Source organism: Cupressus sempervirens, chromosome 4 (assembly GCF_028749045.1).
Source record: "Cupressus sempervirens isolate cs-2001-9-10 chromosome 4, ASM2874904v1, whole genome shotgun sequence".
Lineage (NCBI taxonomy): Eukaryota > Viridiplantae > Streptophyta > Pinopsida > Cupressales > Cupressaceae > Cupressus > Cupressus sempervirens.
In genome coordinates this window covers 816,900,661-816,923,934 of record NC_143121.1, presented here as the reverse complement: position 1 = coordinate 816,923,934, position 23,274 = coordinate 816,900,661, and the positions used below count along the sequence as shown (strand labels likewise).

Sequence of the window (23,274 nt, the reverse complement as noted above, 5' to 3'; positions counted from 1 at the left end):
AACCTCCATCAAAACCATCTTTCCCACTACTTTATCACCTCTCAAGGTGTGTGCCAATGATGACCTTTCCATTTTCCTCATCAATTTACCCACAAGCCTTATGTCTTCACATCCATTATCTGTCAAACTCCCACCCACTATTCCACTTGTTCAATCCAATCCTTTTTCATCCATCCTACCAACATCTATGAGCCAAAAATAGTTGAAGAAAGCCAAAATCATTCCAACTAAGTCCAAAGTCAAAAAGTCAAAAAAAAAAAAAAAGTAAAGAAAAATAAAGCATCCACTGGTGAAAACTTGGCAATTCAAGCGCCTTGGACAAGTACCATGATGAAAACTTGGCAAACAAGCATCATACGTAATCTCGCCATCCCCATCTTAGCCTATCACCCTCATGCTTTTGGTCATCTCTTGACATCCAACTCCATCTTCCAATCTATCCACCTATCCTCCACCCTCCATCTTCCATCTCACACCATCCACTAATCTTCTGCAGCTTCAACCAATCATCCTAGCTATCATCCATCTCCCTAGCCCCTTCAACTTTTTCCATCCTAGCTTCAATCCTATCACATCCATCATAAGACCTCCTTCTGCATGTTATCTTCTGACTAGGGGCACTATATTCTTTGGAGATCTTGTCTTGTCCATCCTCCCTTGTCATTGGTATCTAGCTCTAGGCTATCTTCATGCAAACCCAATGTCATCTCTTTATATCCATCATAATCCTAGCTATCTACCATTCCATCCAGCCATCTCATCCTGCTCCTCTAGCTATCCTTGGTCACAAAATCTCTCATCATCATTGGATGCATCCTGCCAAATCCATATCTTTCACTATCACCCTACCCTTAGCTTTCGCATCTTGCACAACATCGAACCATCCCACTATCCTATCATCCTGAGCTTTTGCCTACTTGTAACTATCTTGATTAGTCCGCTTGTAAATATCTTGGTCCGTTAGCTTGTACATCCTCTTTAGCTTAGTACCATTGTATCTATCCAGCTTTTGTGTTAGTTCCTCCTTGATCAGCATCTTGCACACATTGCACAACCCTTGGTTAGCTATCCCAATGCATCCTTTAGCTAGATCTCCTATCACCAAAGTGTTATCCTTCTTAGTTCATCTTGCTAGATGCATGACTCATTCAGATCCACCAGCTTAGGTGCTCTCTGATAGATCCTTGTAGGATATAGCTTTCCTCATGTCTGATCTTGGTCCATTAGTACCTCGTCCTACCCATCTCGTTGGCAAATGTTTCTCTTTTGGATTTTCACTTTCTTTTGATTTGGAATCTTCCCTTTTGGGTCTTGAAGTATCTTTTCCAAACAATCTTTTTGTTCCCTCCTCAAAGTTGCCATGATCTTCCATATCATGGTATATTGAGAATGGGGCAATCTGGGCATAAGTTCTTGATCAAGTCTTTTTTGTTTCTTTTTTTTGCTTGTGGGTTACCCAGTGTCGATTCCACACTATTTCTTCTGGGTTTCATGTGTGATGCTGGGGCAATCTTTGTGTGTTTGTTTTGAGTCAGCCTGTCAGTCCTCTGGATGGTTGGTGACATGGCCTTGATGTTCTTGGTAACCTTGGAAATTAACCAACATTCCTATATCAAATCTAGTGCTCAACTACATGGTGGTACTTCTCTTTGAATGATCCCCCTGCTCAAAAAGCTTCAATGGTTTTCCTTCATCTCCATTATCCCCCATCCATATCCAACATCCATCTCTCCTACCCCAGCTTATGCATAAGTATCTCTTTGAATCACTCCTCACCTTTAGCTTTAGGGATCCACAATCCTAGTCTTAGGGATCCACCAATCCAAATCAATCTGCCAAGCCTCATCTTTCACGATCCACAATCCTAGTCCTAGAGATCTCTGAAACCCATCTTCCGCCAATCTGACTCTTTGAAATCCTATTGCACCAGCTTTATAATCCCCTCATCCATCTCCCTATCTTGGATTCCTTTTTATAGCGCTCTGCTCCTTCATCCTCCACCTTCCCTAAAGTCTTAAGCTTGCTTCCTCTTGTGCATCTAATTCTCCTTTATCATTCTCCCATAGTGAGATTTTGAGCTAATTCAGCCCTTTCTCTTTGCCAAATTGAGTTTCCTTGCTCATCTGAGATTCTTGTACTTTTCAAGAAGCCATCGAGCCTCACTTTCTCTCCCCGCCGCCTTCTTGAAGGGGCATCTTGCAGTCCATTCTCTCCTCTTCTGCTCTAGCCTTGGGCATCTTATTTTCTTATCTTTGATGCCATGCTACTTGCAGCATCACATCAAAGAGGGGCAAAATGTAGACACCTAAAAATCTTTTAAAAAATAATATTTTTATTTTTTGAAAAAAAAGTTTCTGATGACATCATCATTTATTAATTAATTAATTATTTAATTTATTTATTTATTTTTATGCCATTAAATCCCTTTATCTTAATTAAAAAATTTAATTAAGGAATCCCTCCAAAAATTGTTTAAATCTTATTTAAACATTATTTCCTTATTAAATATTTAATTAATAAATTGACCAAAAATCCCAAAATAAATAAAAAATTTATTTTTTACCCAAAACTTGGCCAATTTCCTTAAGATCACTAACCTCTTCCAAAATCTTCTAATCCTTCTTTAATTTTGATTAAAGGCTAATCCCATCATTTCCTACCCCTAATCCCAACTCAAAATATTTAATTAAGATTAAATATTAATCCTCATGTTTATTAAAAAAGTTTTAATAAATATCTCCTCAACCCAAACCCTTGAAATAAATAAAACTTTATTTATTTCCTAAAAATCTAATTTATCCTCATCCTAAGAAGTTCTAGACTCTTCTAGAAAGTCTTCATCCTCATCCTAGGAAATTCTAGACTATTCTAGAAAGTCTTTATCCTCATCCAAAGTCTAGACTCTTCTAAGAGATGTCTTTAAACCTAATCCTAATCCCCTCCTAACTTTTTCACATTCCTTAAACATGGGTTAAGACTTACTAACCCAAGCCAAAGTTAACAAATATCTCCTCCTTCACCCACCCTCATTAAATGCCATCCACTTGCCTATCCCTAAGCTAATCCTAAACCATCCTAATCCATCCTCTAATCATTTGCACAATCCTAAGCAAGCTTAAAACCCTCCTAATCAAGCCCAAGTCAAAATTTCTCTCATCTCTCTCAAAATATCTCAACCATAAAACTTTATGAAGTCCACTAGGCCATAAATGACTTTTCCAAGCCCTTTTATTGCTCTTACAAGCCATTATGCAGGTCTTTATGAAGATTTTATCCCTTGAGCCTCCTTTGTTGACTCATCCTTCCCCTTTCCTCCATCCTCTCACCCTGTGACATTTGTCACTCCCTGATTGGCTGTAAGGAAGCATAATCCATGTGCTCTCCTCTCATGCAATCTGAGCCCTCCATGAGCTTTTTCCCATCCTTGCATCTTAGCCCTCAATCCCTCAATCCTCTTGCCTATAAATTGGATCCTTCCCCTTTGCAAAAAAACACAATCCATGAAGTAAAGTCATAATGCCATTTTGAGAAGCCATTTTACATCAAAACTATACACTCACACCCAAATTCCAACTCCATTTGAAGCCCTTTTTGAAGCATAAAAGTTTGAGCATACATCCTATCTATTTAGACAAAGCTACTCAACAAGAGAGCTTCTCATTGAGAGAGCCCATTAATGGCTCATATTCTCAATTGAGAGTTCATCTTAGTCTATCTTGAAGTTTATGAATTTTGTTTAGTTTCTAGAAGCTTTATTTAAATTTGGTTTCTATTAGCATACTAACATTGCTCATATACAGGTGACACCTTCCAGCTATTTCTAGAAGCATTTTAGATGTTTCTTGAAAGCTCTTTATATTCAAGCATTCCTAGAAGCTTAGACGTAGTGGTTGGAGTGCAAATTGTAGCATTGGAGGACTCAAGAACTCTGAAGAAGGGAGGAGCTTGCTCTGTGGGTTTTTGAGGAGGAGCGGTTTAGTATCAGAATCCAAGTAGATTCTTATGATTTTACTTATGCTATTTCCGCATCATGCATTCCCTGTCTTCTTCATGTCTTCCATATGTCTTCTAAGGAATTTCATAATTTATTGTGCATTCTCAATATGGGTAGATTAATTTATTTGAAAATTTTATATGCATAGATCTAAAAAGAAGACGGGGCTAGGGATGAGATTCATAGTCAAACCCATTAGATTAATTATTCAAAATTTTGGGAGATCAAAGGCTTATGGAGGAATTCTAAAAATTGAAGTTTGTATCGATATATTCTCAATTTTCTTATATTTACATATATATATATATATATGTGTGTGTGTGTGTGTGTGTGTGTGTGTGTGTGTGTGTGTGTGTGTGTGTGTGTGTGTGTGTGTGTGTGTGTGTGTGTGTGTGTGTGTGTGTGTGTGTGTGTGTGTGTGTGTGTGTGTATATGCTCATATACTGTGATATTTTTAATTCTACATATATTTGTATATACATATACATACATACATACATACACATATATATATACCTTTATATATATACATATATGTGTATATATAATATATATTTGTTAAAAAATTGGATAACATAGTCATGGGCGAAAATGTTTTAAGAAACGTTTTAGACCAAATCGCAAGTGGAAATTGCGTTAGCGATTTTTAAAAAAATATAAACATTTTATACATTGATTCGAGGGTGGGACGAGACCTGCACCCCCACTTTGGTTGCAGTGTACTGCCATCGCAAGTACTGCGACGATAGTGGTACACAGTACCACTGACGTCGCAGGCCTTGCAACAACAGGGTTCTGCATACCAGCAGATGTGTTATATGAATATGTGTTTTATTAAGAATGTTTTCCATATTCAATTTTTAAATTGTTATTAAAATTTTGGCATTAATTAAATTTGTTAATTCGATTTTGTTTAATGGTAAAATTATTTATATATTTATATATGTATTTATATGTGTGTGTGTATATATATATATATATATATATATATATATATATATATATATATATATATATATATATATATATATATATATATATATATATATGTATGTATGTATGTATGTATATAATATGTAAATATGATTATTTGTTTTATAATTGTAAAATTGATAATTGATTTATATCAAAGGCTCATGATTTAAATTAATTATTTTATTAAATATATTAAATATTGATTGTTAGATTGGTGGGGGACGTTTGGATCAAAATTATAATTAAAGAATGGATTTGTATTCATTCAAAAGATATAAATGTTTCTTCAAATTCTTTCTCTAAACTTGGAAACGTAAACTGAGACTTTAAATTCAAATTGTAAATTTAGCAAATCCAAAACATGTGTTTGCATTGTGTATTCTTTATGCTATTGTTTTGGGTTTTGAGTTGACTAGTGTTGACCAGTTATAGGATGTCTACTAGAGGCTTGGGGGTTATGTGATTGTGATGTCATGATGATGTTTAATCTCGATCTTTATAAACCCAACCATGGTTATGTGATGGAATGCTCTATGTATTGAATGTGATTACTGATTGTTATAGTTGAGATTCTTATGTATGAGACACTTGACTTAACCATTATTTTTGGCCATCGATCAGTTATCCTTAGTTATTTTCTAGTCGCCATGATGGGACTATGATGTGGATTTATTCTTGATGATGTCATGATGGGACATGTTTGACTCAACCATTTTTTGGAGTCTTTGATCAGTTTGATTGAGATATATTTTGGTTATTGAGAACCATTGGATACTCTGATTATCAGTGATACCTCAGTTGCCAATAGAGATCTGTTATGATCATGATTTTCTATGAATGTTTACTCATGGAGATTTGATGTTTTTATGCATATTTGATGATTTTATTATGGATTATCTTTTATGATTTTGATATTTATGATTCCATGAGCATTAGGGTAGGATATCTACATGTAGTGATGGGAAGTGGCTTGCAATGGGGGCTGAGGCCCTAAGAGGCTGCCAGGGTAACTCATTATAAGTTGGATTAATAAGTGATAACATACACACTTAATACTAACTGAATGAACCTAAAAAGATAAGAGTTTTTTTCTTGCCCATGCCTTGAGTGCTTGTATAGACTAGGATGGGAGTAGTGAGAATGCATGGTTGTGACATTGCATTCTGTAGTATGCCTTGTCAGTATGAGAGGATACTAGTGGCCGCATGAAATCAGTATGGACCCATGGAGTTTAGCTAACTGCTAGAGTAACTTGTCATAGTAGGTTCCTACATGTCATTGTGTGCCTCTGGGATTAGATGTCGAGTTTGTGTCTAGAACTTTTGAGTTAGTATACTTTTAGGATTTCTGGACTTATAGAGATTTGTGTTATGTGTTTTGTTAGCCCATTTGGGACTTGAGATTATCTCCTCAGCATGGTGGGAGTGGACCACTTAGGTACCATGTAGTTGGGTGGTAGTGTATTTTTCCACTCTTATCATTTTGAGATTCATTGAGACATCATGGCTGATGCATCCTTCATGATGGTGGATATGTATCCTTTTCATTGATGATTAGTATATGTTAGATGATGATATCTTATGCTTTTATTTGCATGATAGATTACATTCTACATATGATGTTGTATATATTAGGAGTGACATTCCTATTGTGTTAGTACCGATGATCTCTTCGGTAATTTTGGAATGTTACGCATGGAGGGATGGCTAGGATCCACGATGGTCTAATGATGCTATTAATGGTTGGGAGGAACCATGCACTTAGTTTATTATGTTTGATCTTATGGTGGATGTATATGTCTTCTACAATGATGTATCATATATATCATGTGATTATCTTTACTTTGATGTATCATGGATCAAAATAGGATGATGTACCTTATTTTATGTATGTATATTCGTTTGAGCTTGTCATACCCTGTGACATGTACAGTGGATGATTGAGTATTTGAAATATAATGTATAAAAATTGGACTTATCATTATTATTTCATGTGGATGTTGTACTAGATGGATTCATTTATGTTAGATGTTTCTACATGTAATCCAATGTTAGGGGATATTAAAGAATGTAATTTGATTATATATGTTATGTTTACTTTCATATGGACATTACTATTGCTTCTGTTATTGTGCATAAGTTATACGTGGTATTTACTTTCATTAAAATAAAAACAAAACACTACTAAACTTAGTGAAAATTCTAGGTTAATTCTTTGGATCCCTTGGCAGGGCATCACAATCATCGGGTCTATAACTCTCAGGGATTTCATTCAAAATTCTTACAAATTTGATGTTAAATTGAGGAACAAGTTCACCATTCTCAACATGAATCTTCAAGAACTTATCATAAGAATTAGATATGCTTACTCTTTCTCCAAATTGCTCCATAAAGGTGGAATACAACTCACCCTAAGATGAAATAGAGCATGCTAGTAGAAAAGAAAACCAGTCTCTAGCATCACCTTTGAAGGTTTGAACAAATAGTTTCATGTGAAAATATTCATGAGAAATCTCATAGCCACCCATCAAATATGTAAACAACTCAACATGATGACTAGCTAAAACAAGATGGTTCCCACTAAACTTAGGCAATTTATTTCTAACATCATTAGGAATGACATTCAAGAAACTATGAATATCATTGAAATTTAATGGCATATATCTCTTGGTAGAAATGGATCTAGAAACTTTGTTGACTGGCTACATACTTGATGACATGAAACTTGTCAATCTTCAAAAATATGAAACTCATTCACCCATAATAAATTCTAATTTGTAATTTGTAGTAGGCTTACACAAGTCTTTGCCAAATGAACATTTCAAATACACTTCACAACTTTATACAACAAGCTAAAACCAATCTAATGAAATGTATGAGAGTTTTAAAACTATTGTCCTCTTCTTAGTGTTGAAACTTCACTTGACAGAGTACACATACATAGAACTCACTTTCACAGAAAAGGAATCACATGAAAATATAAAATACCTTTAGTGTTGCTAAATGAAAACATTGATTTTCTAATTTGCCTAGTGTCGATCTCAATTTCTTACAGCATTGATTGAATCCTTATAGAATTGCCATCTCCTTGAGGAGAACTAGGTGAAATCACTACTATGATTCACTTTAACAATTCAAATTTCTTATGATAGAAAATCAATCAACACTTTAAAACTTATTGGTCAAAAATTCATATATCTCTCTTCTTGTCTAAAACTTAAATTTTAGATCTACATTACCAAGCTGAAAACTCTTTGAAAACATTTATATATAACCAATCTACACTAGTACAAAGATCTTTTAGAGAGTTGCCACTCACAATTGTGAAAAAGATTTTAAAAATATGACTTATAACATGTCAGATTTGAACTGATCTTTTCTTTGTAGAATTTGCAAAACTTTCAGAACTTAGAAGAGAGAAACCACTTTAAAACAAGCCTGACTCTGAATTGACAATAGTACTTTGAAAACCACAACCGGCTGAATTGACTGAAAATAAAACTAAGTAACACAATCTATATTCAACCTCAAAAAATACTATTGTAATGGATAAAACTTAACTAGGGAACACAAAACCTCGCACAAAAAATTGAGTATGCACAATACATTAGAGATTTTCAAGCTCCTTCTTAATGAATTCCTTCATAGATTCCCTAGCAGAGTCACCATTTAGCTGGTGTCTGAAAATTTTACCAATTTCTAATTACCTCGATGAGAATAAAACACATCTAGGGGCACCTAACTCCCATTTTTGACATATCCTTTCAGACATTGGGCCAACTATAAGGCTTGACCCTTCTTCTACTTCAGGCTCTTCAAAACCTAGGCAGGTGGACCTCATACACAAATAATATGGTACCAATGTAAAAACATATTCCTAAATCTATCAAAGTAGATAGCAACCCCTTATATCTCCTAATAACTCATATAATGACATAGATCTATAGTAGAAAATTGCAAACCTAGGAAATTCATAAGCTGAGTGAGGGTTAGACAATTCTAGCTCTTCAACATAAAATGTAAAGATGATTTGAATTTTGATTTGATTTTATGTGGGCGGGGAAAGTGGATGAAAACCACATATGAACAACAAACTTATGATCCTATAATAGATCAATGCCTCACCCATTGGGTAATTCATGAATTTCCCTCATGCATTTTGGATATCTAGAACACATATCTTATGCCAAGACTCTAGTTCTGTCCATTACCTTGTAAATTGGATATCAATGTTCAATCTAAATCTCATTCTCACCTAATATCCTCCTTAATAAACTTACAACCCTATTGATTTCCTGGAAGCATTTACATAATTTCTTGAATTGCAAGCAATAATGAAGCAACAGATAGCCTTAAGGGACTACAATTATGATCTAGGCTATATGTTCAAAGATCATAAAACATCATGGCTCACTAAGAAAGGAGTTAAGATTTAAACTAAAACTCAACATTTTCTATTCCTTTTATTGATTTCCTTGAAATAATACATAAAATGCATGAAAACCTAATAAACTAGACTATATAATGAACAAACGTTGTCATAGAAGAGAGAAAATTGTAGGAACAAGAAATTAATGGCATGGGAAGGGGGTGTCATAGTCAAAGTAAAAGCTTTAAGGTCTAGAACTAGCACATCCCAGATCTTCCATTCAGACTTCATCAATTCTAGGGCCAATTCTACTAACTATCTTCATTCTAGAGAAACTTTCCAATATTTTCCAACCCTTACAAAAGAGAAGAAGAAAGAATAAATAGAAAGTGATGTAGGAGCATCCAGAGGTATAAGGGCAATCTTGTGTCACCCAAAAAAAGGTACTTAGACTTAGTTTCTATATCATGTGTTTTTATTTTTAGATACCCATTTGGGTCAAATAAAGGTTCCAACTCTCATAGTTCCACTATCAATGTTCTAGGTTAGAGTATTTGAACACCTTGGGATACATGTAAATGTCAAAAAAATAGGAGTATGTAATTGAGCCATAATTTTGGTAAATTAGAGGGTGTAAATTGGCTGAATGAATGTAATTGTAATTTAGAGCATTCTAGAAAAAGAATCAGGTCAAAAGCCCCACAGTTTGAAAGGTATTATAGTTTTTTGATTTTTGGAGACCACCTAAGAATGCTTCAAAGTTAGGTTAGGGGCATTAAATTACCTTGTACAAGGCCAAAAATGGGGGATGAGTGAATCTATTCCATAGGGCTATAGAGCACTTCAAGAGCTTTTCAAAAATGTAAACGGTTTGTCAATCAGAGCTACTGTTCAAAAGTTATGCCTCTCAAAAGTTCGATTACCATTTCTAGCAAAACTAGAAGAATCTAGAAATGGTAACCGAACTTCTGGGAGGCATAAATTTTGAACCGTAGCTTTGATTGATGAACCGTTTACATTTCCAAAAATCTCTCAAAGCGCTCTATAGCCTATGGACTAGCTTCATTCGTCCCCCATTTTTTGACCCTGTATGAGGTCATTTAATGCCCCTATCCTGACTTTGAAGCATTCTTAGGAGGTCTCCAAAAATCAAAAAATTCTAATAACTTTCAAACCATGGGGCCTTTTGACCTGATTCTTTTTTTAGAATGCTCTAAATTACAATTACATTCATTCGGCCAATTTACACCCTCTAATTTAACAAAATTATGGCTCAATTACATACTCTTATTTTTTTCAGCATTTACACATATCCCAAGGTGTTCAAATAACCTTTATTTGACCCAAATGGGTATCCAAAATTTAAAGTACATGAAATAGAAACTAAGTCTAAGTACATTTTTTTTGGGTGACATAGGATTGCCCTTATACCTCTAGATGCTCTTGCATCAAAAAGGAAGAAATTCCTAGATTGGTTATGCAACTGACATGTGTTCCTTCAAAATTCTCCCTCACGAAGTTGAAAAGAATCTGTCTACCTTCTCTACTCAACTACTAATCATATCCTTTTTGTTTTGCCTTTCCAAATGCAAAGTATCTCAGCAAAAGACAAAGATTTGCTACCTGAACTTGGATATGTGCCAATTAATCAAATTGAAGCCAAAACACCACAAAAACTCAAAATGATTAGATACAAGGGTCACTGGATGTGTTTAAGGTTTTTTTCAACTACTTTCTACAACTGATGACTCAAAACACTTGATAATGCACAAAAATCAATCAAAGAGACAAAACCTCCTATAGCATGAACTAGTGGCATTCTGTATAAAAACTAACTCCAAATTCAAAAAATTTAGTTTCCCCTAGTTTCGATGATATATAGCATCACATATTTTGCTTACCAGGAACCTCCTAAATCTTAGTTTGAAAATCACCCCCCTCTTCTAGAAACTCATGTCTGCAACCTTATTTTTTCAAAAATTAAATTAATCTAAAGTCTAAACTTTAGAAAAAGGCCCCTTTGAATTTAAAACTTGCGCATATACCCATTTTTTAAAAACTATTTGAAAAGATATATATATATTTTTTTTACTTTTTCCCTTATGCCTTCATATGGGTCAACCAGGCTTTGACCATCTGCTACATGTCACTTCTTGATTGTTCAACCCCTACCATCGAGCACCACGTGTCATGATTAGATTGGCTCATTTGTTGCATCTGCCATGTCACCATCTGAGTGGGCCTGTTGACACATGTCAATCACCCACTTACCCTAATTACTTATCTAGTGAGCATCTTTGTAATGCTGGATTGCACAAGTCATTTGATCTACCACGTGGGATGATTTAAGCACTTCTAGTCTGAACCTACTCTGGAGCACCACCTCACTACACACAGGACCCACTACTACATGGCAGCATCTTGCATTCTCGCATTTTTAATCCTTTGCACAACTTATTATTATGGGGAAGTGCCCACCACATGATTGGGACACATGGCATGATTCAAGCACTTCTCACAACATCATCACACTTAGACCTTCATTTAAAATTTGTGAAGTCGTCACCTCCTAGCTAGCACTCATGTCTAATGCATGGGGCCCCATGCAACTTACAGCTTACAAAAGCCCTTGCCTCAACGACATGTAACATGCTAAGAATTTTTGTATTTAAACACTTTAGAAAAGTTCACCCACTTAGTGAGGGATTATACCTTTGAATTTTTTCTTGCTCTACTTGCGACTGGTCCTTTAAAAAAAAGAAAACCAATGAGCTCATGAGGCTTCACTCACATGAGACTCTCAACCGTTGACTTCCCAAGTGGCTTCTCATTCTACACATGTGTGGAGCCTTTTATAAGACATTTTTCTCAACATTAGGGTTGTTCGAATTGTTTGCATTGGCATGGTCTCATTCATCACTAGGATCTATTCTATTCTTTGCCAAACTCAGTGAACAACACGAGGGCTCCTTATTTAGCAACACAATTGCTCTTTACTTGGCACTTCCCATTTCTTGAGTATCACTGATTTCTACATTTTTATGCATGGATTTTCTTCAAAAAAATGGATTTTCTCTTCTTTTATGGTAGCATGTTCTTTTTAAGCTGTGTCTTCTCTTATTGCATAATTATTGTATGAGCTTCCTCTTGTCTATCATTTTTTAAGTGCTAAGACTACCCTATTTTATTGTGGAATTCCTCTTTTTCATTGTGTATGTGGGTTCCTTTCTCTTTATGCAGGGTCTTCTCCAATTTGACTTGGACTCCACTATTCATGCGTGAGCTTCTTCATGTTTGGCATTGGTTCTTCATTTTGCTATGATGGTTTGTTTAAAATGACTTATGTTCCCTATTTTTTGTGGATTACTCTTTTTATGGCATGGAGCTAGGACCTCTCATTTTCTATGATCTCCTTTTGACTAGCATTGTCCTTTGCTGTAGGTTGCCTTATGCTTTCAATGGCATGGAGGCTACCCTTTTTTACTTGCAGTTCTTTTGTCTTAGCCAACTACTATCATTGTGTGTTATTCTACCTCTTCCATGTGTTGTTATATAATGTGCAACTTTATTACTATTTAGATTCAATATAAAAGAATGTAAATTTTCTAAGGGAAGAACATTTTTCATAGCAATCTTGTGCTCCCATTTTTGCTACCACTTGGTGGCTTTCTTTGACTGGCTACCAATGCCTACCATCATGATGTCCCCTACTCTTTTGAGAACATTGTTTTTTATTTTATAATATAAAAATAAAGGCTTGTTCGACAACTTGGATTGATTCCAAAGTAATGGTGAAGAGGTTGAGTACAATGGTGTCTAGAGTGAACTACAACTCCATATTGTTGATCAAGAAAGGTTGCAATATCAATTGGATGTACATTTTCCATAGTAAAAGAACAAGTGCAACTCATTGACTAACTGTGTTTGGTGTAGGCCCATAAATCCCCACATTTTTATGCTTGATAGACTTTGATAAAGATAATTTTCCAGCTCAACCTTGTACTTATGAATCCTTTGCATTCCAATGCCTAATAAATATTCTGTTGCCATCCCAAATCCTATAGCCTCGCCAATTGTAGGAGTACAAGTCTCAAGCTTGGAAGGAGGTTCTACATATGTAGAATGATCCATGTACACATATCTTATGTGAAGATGCAACAACAAAGTCTACTCCTAGCTTTTGTACATCAACTTCCATGTGTGGCACACTTTGGTAAGCATCAACAAGCACCTTCACCTCATAGTTCTATGTCCTTTGAATAGTTTCTTGAATAGGATTAATACGTCCAAGAGTATTAGAGACGTGTTGTATGATCACAAGCTTTGTCTTCTTGCATATAAGTTTCTTTAATTGTTCTAGATCAAGGACTTCCTCTTGATTTAAATTCACAAATTTTAGAATAGTTCCTCCATATTTGTAAGACCCCATGAATATGCAACCAATATTGATTGCCTTTGTTGCATTACAAGTAAATACAATTTCCTCAGAGTTGAATGCATTGATGAAGTTTTCCACCTTTCTTTGAGTTAGCTCATATTCACTAAATTCAATTGCAATAGAAACACTTCAATTTTGTCCTCACTGAAATGGACCATATACATTGTCACATCTTTTGACACCCCAAATTCCAACATCTTATCAATCTGGTAGGATTATCCGGGCCCTAAAGTGGGTCTAGATTAAAAAAAAATTATTTCTAAACAACTAAACTACAAAAATGACTCATAAGTCATCTGGTGTTGGTTTGAAATAAATTTGACCGATGATCTATCATTAAAAACTCATTTTATCACTTTCTTGTGAACTGCCTATTTAATACTAGAGGGTCCTTTGACCAACCTTAAAAATTGATCCAAACACCTAAGCATGCTCTAAAAATCAAGGCACTGATTCTTTGTTCCACACACTTTTACCATGTCAAATCTTTTTTCATGATGAATTTAGGGTCAATAGATATTGACCATCAAAATTGCTTTCTTAAAATCACCTGGACATAAACATGTCAGAAGACACTAAATTGTGTTCGAAATTGGCTTCAAAAACTAGGCAAACTAACACTTGGAAGAACAAAAACTAGGATGTTGGTTCACTGTCATGAGGAGAGTATAAATTTGCAATTTGGTCTTATGAAAAATAACTGGATGCGAATGGTGAATGGTCAAAGTGGGCTACTTAGAATTGCAGACAAGAAAGTATGGCAGAAAAGCATTTTTTGCAACTGGAATTGACATGGGAAAGTCTGCAGATGGATTCATCGAAGCTTAAAAATTGGCACACTTAAATTATTTTTGTAGTACAACACAATGGTACAATCCATTCACTCTCATCTGTCATAGATCTTGAGATCTAACATCACAAATAGGGGTACTAACAAATCTACAAATTCTAACACCAATAAAAAGCTGGAAATTGCATTTGGAATTGCATTCAAAAACATATCAAACAGATTTTTCATAAGCTCAAACTTGAAACATAGCATGTCTCTCACCTCTAAAATGCAACACAAAAGTAATTTTAGCATTTTACTCAACTGGGTTAGAGTTATAACTCATCAAATAGGGCTTCTTAGAATTATGAACATTTCATATCAGCATGACATTGACAACTGACCAACTTTGAGGGATTCAAAACCTAGGCAAATAGACTCAAAATCAGTTAAAATCTAAAACATAGGCCCTCAGGTATGTGCACTAGACATTCCCAAAGTGGTGGGTCATGAAACAATACTAGGTGTGAGATATTCACTTGCAAACATGGCCTCCTATTTTTGTTTGACACAAGTGAAAACGTGATGATTGCTCAAAATGGGACTTCACAAAATGACTCAGAACAACAATTTAACTTCATGGAATAGGTGGATAGGTTGAATGGAAGGTGTTAGAAACATTAAACACCTCACAAGGCTCAAAAGTACAGCTAGGTACAAATGCATTAAAATGTGTTTAAAGGGGTTGATTTTGCCAATGGTGTTCAAAATTGACCATGAAATTTTTAGTCCCAACACCATGAACACATTGTATATTTACCAATATTAAATTTACACAAACACTAGAAAAAAATTCCATAGTCATCACAAGTGTGTATCATCACACTTCCCAAAGATCCACATCACTCACAAATTATCTATAGACCTCTACATACCATGATGAGATTCACAACACACATCATATTTCATGTTACTTAAAAACTATTCATGTTAGAAGACAACATAAAAAGATTTAAAGATAAATAAATAACCATAGTTACATTAATTGCTAACACTAATTTTGGATCACCATGGAGCACTATAATCAAGAAAAATAATTTTAAGAAATACAAATAATATTTTCTCATCTTTAATTTATATTTCCAAATAATACATCTTCTAGAAAATATAACTACAATAAATAACATCTCCATATAGAGTGGTTGGAAAGGTGTAAATAAACCTTGTTGCTAGTTCCCATTTGATGGGATTGTCAATTTTTTCTAGGACCTTGTCTATTGTTACTTAACCTTTAATTGTGTTGGATCTAATGGATTTTTCCTTAGTTGTGCCCTTTTCTATACAAGATGGAGTTCTAACTGAACCTCCTTGAATTAGTTTTTCTAAGTACTTTACTTATGGGGATCTTATAGACTCTTCATAGGTCAATTTGTGGTGGGATTTCTACTATTAAGAATGTGAGATTGAAGTTTCCCTCTAAATGCTAAAGTTGTTATCTGGTAGGGCTATGTTTGAGTTATCACTTAGTGGAATGAAGAAAATGATTATCATTCAACATTCCCTACTTTTGATGCTTCCTTTGATGTATTATTTTAGGCTAAGGATGTCTCCTTCTAAGGTGATCCTATAGTTCCACCTCTTTTTTTGATTTAATCCATCTCTCAAAATGTATATCCTTATCTAACTATGGTTTCTCCTTTTCTTTGTAGCCTATGGGTGTTGTAGTTCAAAACTATCTGCACTATGTTCTAGTTGGTGATATTTATTCTCTCTCTTTATGAGTTCAACTATATTTTCTTTGTATCATACACCTCTATGAAAATATTATCTTGATAGTTTCTTATATATAAAAAAGAATAATTATTTTGTATTGTATCATTCTCCTCCCTTTATCATGTGTAAGTTGCCTACCCACTATTAAGTTGGATGACTAGATGTATTGCTATTATGTTCTCAATGGTTCTATCTTGACCTTGTTGTATATATAGTTAATTTGGTTTGTTGTTTCTATAATTTTAGAATATTAATTTTTAGCAAAAACACACTTTTTTATTGTTTTGTTTCTGTTGTTATAAAAAGTACTTTTTCTCATAGTTATTGAACTAATCACTTCCAAACTAAAAGTTGTAACATTAACAATTTGAAAAAGAAGATTTTCATACATTCTTCAAAATACATATGTATATGAACTATTTATTTGTAGCAGTGTCAACATTTTCCAGACCAACTTCATTTTTCCATACTTATTTGAACCACAAGATATACTTAACACACATCATGGTGTCTTAACTAAATTGGTAAATACAATAGCACTTGCTTTCACATGAGAGATGTCAATTAAGTTTTCAAATTATACCAACCACATCCAACATAGAATAGGTTACTAATTGTATTAGAGAGGTTTTTTAAGCTTCAAATATCCCCTGAATTCATGTATTTATGCACGTATTAAAAACCTTCACCATTAGAATTATAATGAGAAAGCCATAGTTGTAAAGTATGAGCCCTACCCCTTTTATATATTTTAAACAATATCATATAACCACGATTCTAACCTCCATAATTTTATAGTTAAAATTAAGATTTTATCCTTGAATCATTATTATTCCTTACCCACAAGCAACTAAGGAATAAAATTTTGCATGACTTCTTACTATGTACTTGTAATTAGAGGCATTCACTAAGCATGTGGCATAGTAATTTGATATCATTTACATTCAAGGATAAAATCATGCCAAAAACATTCCTTGGTATGCTAAAATGAATAGATATTTTTATTTTCATGCTAAAGAATTTCTATGGTTGATTCATTTTTCAATTGAAAAATTGGTAATACTACAAGATTGGTCTTTCTTTGAAGGAAAACCTAAAGGAACTTGGTCCTTGAGTGATCTATCAGCCTTCTAAATGTTATTATATATATTAGTAGTACCATTAGTAGATATTTGATAGATAAATGACCATGTGACCAAAAGTTTTGGTTGCAAGACTAAATATTTTAGTTATTTGACTACAAGTGATCAAATTCTAGTAATATTTTATAATTTATCAGTAAAAGTAACTAATAAATGACTAATTTGGTCTTTGGATAAATAACAAGGTTGGACAAAGACAAGTGACTAAATAAATGATCAAATAAATGTCTAAACAAATTATCACTAACATTTAGTTACCCAAATGAATGACTAACTGAATGATCAATAAATTTTTATTATATTCATATATTATTTAAAAATAATAATTATAACTTTTATTACTTGTTGATAGATTTTTTGTCTCATCAATACATCATTATACATTAACTTTCTTGAATTACCTCCTAACTAATATTAAAGTAGAAATGAACTCAAAATAACCCCAATCTACATTCAAATATCAAAATTTCAAAGGGAAAAAATGTCCATAACCATTATATATGAAGAAAACTCCAAAATAAGAGATTAAAAATTCATTTTCCACTTGACTTGTTCGGAAAGATCTATGTTCTAACCTAGAATTTTGGTTTCTTTTAGAGTTAGAGTTTCAACTGGAGATTCTAATTTGTCTTTATGATTTGGATAAATAGAAACCTCTTTTATTCCCTAATCTTTTTTAAATGAGAAATATTTATATATCTTCTTCAAGCCCTAAAACTATCTTCTATATATTTTCTAAAATCCTTAAATATTTATATGCATTTTTAAAAAATTTCTTTATACATATATATACAATTGTATCAAATGTTTCTTTAATATTTATTCAATAGGGTTAGAGTTAATTACCATGTTAAGTTTAAAAATAAGTTGATAAAAATAATGAACAATATTGTTGGAATACTTTTAGAATAATTGAGGGGGGAGGGGGGGAGGGTGAATTAGTTATCCAAGGTTCAGATGTATAAATAAAAATTTTCATAGCTTAATGAACCATAAAACATTTATCTTCATGCATGCATCTATAAGATTATCCAATCACTTAAACAGGTATGTGTAGGATCATGGTGTGTCAAAAAGTGGCGATCTAAAAAATCTATAGTTCTAAAATATCTCAAACCATTTCAAAATGTATTCCAACATTTTTCCCACCCACCTTGATACTAAATGAAAATAATTAATATCTTTATAAGGTCTACTATCTATTTTGATACCAAACCTATATGGTCAACTATAAAAGCATCCTAGAAATGTGCTTTTGGCCTATTTTTATGTGATTTTTGCTTCAAATATGTAGCTAACAACTTTTTTTCACCAAACTTTGATGAAATGAAAAGGGTTTCTTAAAAATGTTCTTATCTTTCCATAAATGTAAGGTTTGTCAAATTATGAGTTTAGTAAATAATTATTAATTATTTTCTAATAGAGTTATGTATAAAGTGTTGAATGACGCACTACGTGATAAACAATTATAAATTTCAAATGGTACAATATTTTTTAAAACCAAAAGATGCATCACATTCTATGTTTCTTCTACTATAAGGAAAAAAGAGAAAAATTAAATTTTATAGAGTTTTGAATTAGTTAAGGTGGTTAGACATGAGAGTTTTTTATTCCAAAAATACTAAAGTCAAAAATTAACTATTTATTAATTATTCAGAATAAAAATACCCAAAAATCTATGTCACATCCAAGCATGAGTCTATTACTTATATCTAGAATATTATTAAAAAATATTATCATTTCATTTTGGTTAAGTTGGCTAGACATACATCTACTTCTTATTTTTGTTCTGAAATTTTTGTAATATTGCATTAAAATTCAAAATTTTAACCAATCAATTTTTATTTTTTGAAATAAGTCCTAGTAGTTTAGAAACTAGATTGAATTTTTTAGAGATTCTTTTCTCTCAACTTTTTGATATAAAGTTGATAACAAGCAGAAAATTGCATGTCAAGGTGACATAACCCTAATTTTCTAATTTTTTATTACCACTTAAGGGCATAGTTTGGTTGACCATGATCTTGCACATACCCAAAACTTGTAGGTTACTTTCAAATCAACTTACAAAACTGTAAACATGAAAAATAATAAATTCATCAACACACTTGACATAATGACTTATGTGGAAACCCATTTTAGGAAAAAACCACTAGTAACATGCTACTCTTTTTCACTTTTCTAAAGTGATGCCATGTGAAAGGCTAACCCTATTAAAGATTACAATACGCACTATTAAATGTGACCCTGTTAAAGGATTTTAATCACCCTATTAGGAGTGAGTCTTGTTAGAGGAGTTTAGACCATTCACTTAGAATGTCACTTAGTTAAAGGATTTACAAATGAATGTTAAGTCAACCTTAATTTAAAGGATTTACCCTAGATTGATACAATTATTGGAGAGTAATAGTAAAGCTTGATTTGATAACAACTTATAACTTTATTTGTAGATTACAGATCACTATTTCATTCCTCCATTCTACTTGGCCTTCATACATTTCAACTATGATAATTTGGTCACCCTTCAAGCATTCATATCCTTAAACCTTGTTTCTTAACATACCAATGCAGACTCTTCTCTTAGGTCACTTGATGAAGCAAAACCTTTGACTCCTTGTCTTCCTTAGGTTCTCACACATCACAACATTTTCTTTTGACCAACAATTCTTATAAATAGGAAATTAACATCTTTTGCCACCCATTTTCTATCATCCAATTTAGGGTTAGGGTGGATTAAGTAAGATACAATGAATTTACCCTCATTTCATATCTCTTCTAGAAACTTCTCCTTGTATCCACTTTGAATTTTTCTAAAAATGGTTCACCTTGAATTTTGTGCCACCATCTCATCAACCTTATCTTCCACCTAGCTCACAAATTTCAAAAACATAAACTGGTTGACTTAGATCCATCAAATTCATGATCTTTTAAATAATGTAGCTATTAGAAATGCTTTAGAATAATTGATAAGGGGGTGAATTAGTTATTCAAGGTCCAAATGTTCCAATAAAACTTTTTTAGTAAGCATAGTGAGCCCATTTATCACATTCATGCATCAAAGCTAAAGATTCTAATTAGCAAGTTACTAATAAATCAACATGCAACAATAAGACATGAAATATCAACACATAACATAGTGACTTCCATGGAAACTCAATTTAGGAAAAACTACCAAGTAACATGGTACTTGTTTCTCACTCTTTTGAAGTGATGCCTTGTGAAAGGCCAACACTATTAAAGGTTACAACACACACTATTAAGTGTGACCTAATTAATGGATTTCAATCACCCTGTTAGATGTGTGCCTAGTTAAAGGACTTTAGGCCATTCACATAGAATGCCACCCTATTAAAATATTTCTTAATGTTTATTAGACCAACCTTAGGCCAAAGGATTTTTCCCTGACTGATACAATTATTAGAGTAACAATAAGGGTTTTTTCTATCTGATACAACTTACAACATAACTTGTAGATTTTAGATCTCTATTTAGTTCACAATTCTTCTTAACTTTTAATTTCTACAGGTTTGAAAGTTTGTTCACTCCTCAAGCTTTTGTCTCCTTGAGTCTCCTTCCTCATTGTGCCAATGCAGTCACCCTTGTGGTCACTATACAAAGTAGAGTCTCTGTACTCTATTATTCCTTCTTGATGTCTTCTCACACACTCTAGCTAACTATGCTTTGCTTCGTGACCTATATTTCCTTAAGTAGGAATTTGGAATTATTTCACTACTCTAATTTTCCTCACTTATGTTAGAGTTTGAATGGATTAGGTAAGATACTATGTATCTACCCTTTATCTTGTTTCTTCTAGAAACTTCATGTAGAATCTACTTGTAATCACCTAAAAATGGTTAACCTCAAATTTGTACCACCAATTCATCATTCTTATCTTCCACCTAGTTCGCAAAATTTAAGATAACAAACTTGTTGGTTCTGATTTGGAAAATCTTTGACTTTTCAAATAATGTAGTAGCACCAATTGTGAATTTACCTTTCACTTACTAAGTTTTTTGATGCTCAGCACCTATTGTATTTTTCTCAGCACTAACTACATTACTTGACACACACTAGATTTTTCTTTTACTCGACACCAACTAATTTTGTGCTCGGCATGAACTATCTTTGCTCGACACCCACTATTGAATTTAGTCAAGCTTTGTAGATAGTTTTGTTATAACTTGTTCTTCTAAATTTTCTATGTGTATCCAACCTCTGTACCTTCAAATAGATTATCAATACATCATTTTATCATTTTCTTAACTGATCCTTGTACTTCATTACATAACCATAAGTCAACCTTTCTTTTAGGTGTTGTTGTTACATCTTGCTGATTAAATCCTCTTCATTAATCAACTAAGTGATAGTACTTGGATCTTATAAGCAATTATGTCACCAGCAAATAATACATTTGACATCAATGACAAAACAATGATTGGAAATGTTCTTCATCAACAATCTCCCTCTTTCACATTGATGGCAAACCAAATTGATCAACCTAGTTATCAAAATGTTAACTAGGTTAAAATAGGAAGGGAAATGCCAAAAAGAAATCTTGTTTCCAAAATTGTTCCTTCTATCAGCATCTTCCAATTTCTTATGACTCCCACTAAATTTTTTTAATATCTCCCTCTTTCAAAGTATTAGGGTAATCATCTCTTTTGTTGATACACTATTTTTTTAGTTGTCTCTTTTTCTCCTTCTTTGTTCTGCTCCTTCTTAGCTACTATTTCTCCCTTTTGCATTGATGGAAAACCAAATTGATCAAACAAGTTATCAAAATGTTAACTAGGTTAAAATAGAAAGGCAAATGCCAAAAATAAATCTTGTTTCCAATATTGTTCCTTCTATTAGAATCTTCCAATTTCTTATGACTCCCTCTAAATTTTTTTAATAGCCCCCTCTTTCAAAGTATTAGGGTAATCATCTCTTTTGCTAAGACACTATTTTTTTTGTTTCTATCTCTTTTTCTCCTTCTTTATTCTACTCTCTCTTAGCTACTATTTCTCCCTTTCTTCTTTTGATCCTACTAACTTGATTAGTTTTTATTATTTTTCCCTCTTTGACAACAATTCCAAAGACATTTTATTATGCAGATATAAAATTTGTAGTAGCTCCAATTTCTCCCTCTGTCACCTTTCTTGTGACTATTTTAGAATTTTAGTACTTTGATTACTTTAGGCAAAACCTAAAGTAAGTATCCTCTACATAAACCTATTTGATGTAGGGTAGTCTTGTTGTTGCTCAAACAACCTTGGATAGGGGTATCACCCCTAACTTACTTGTAAGGTATTCAAATGCATCTTTAGGTAATGGTTTTGTGAAGATGTCAACAATTTATTCCTTTGAGTTGACATATTCCATCTTCACTTCTTTATCTTCCACTAGCTCTCTTATTAATGATACTTAGTTGCATTGTGCTTTGTTTTGGCATGCATCATAGGATTCTTTGATATATTGATGGTACTCATGTTATCACAATAAAATGTCACAAGTTTAGTTATCTCTTCCTTCATACCTTTTAATAGATGCTTAATCCATACAATATTTGTGTAGTTGATGGTAACAACAACATATTCAACTTTAGCTATGAACTGTGAGGTACAACTTTTCTTTTTACTAGTCTAAGTAACCATTCTTCTACTTTAAAAAAGTGCTCCTCCATTGCTACTTTTTGTTTCATCTATATTTCCTCCCCAATTTGCAACAGTGTAGGCTTTCAACTCAAATTTTTCATTCTTCTTGTAGTATAGGTTAGAGTCATATGTTCCTTTGAGGTACCTCATGATTCTGTTTACTACCCTAAGATAATTCTCTC

At 33.2% G+C, this 23,274-nt stretch overlaps 1 pseudogene; it reads right to left on the bottom strand.

Moving 5' to 3' along the window:
* Window positions 1-13,068: 13,068 nt before the first annotated feature.
* LOC149563891 (cysteine desulfurase 1, chloroplastic pseudogene) overlaps window positions 13,069-23,274 on the bottom strand; it is a 53,923-nt pseudogene continuing 43,717 nt past the window's right edge.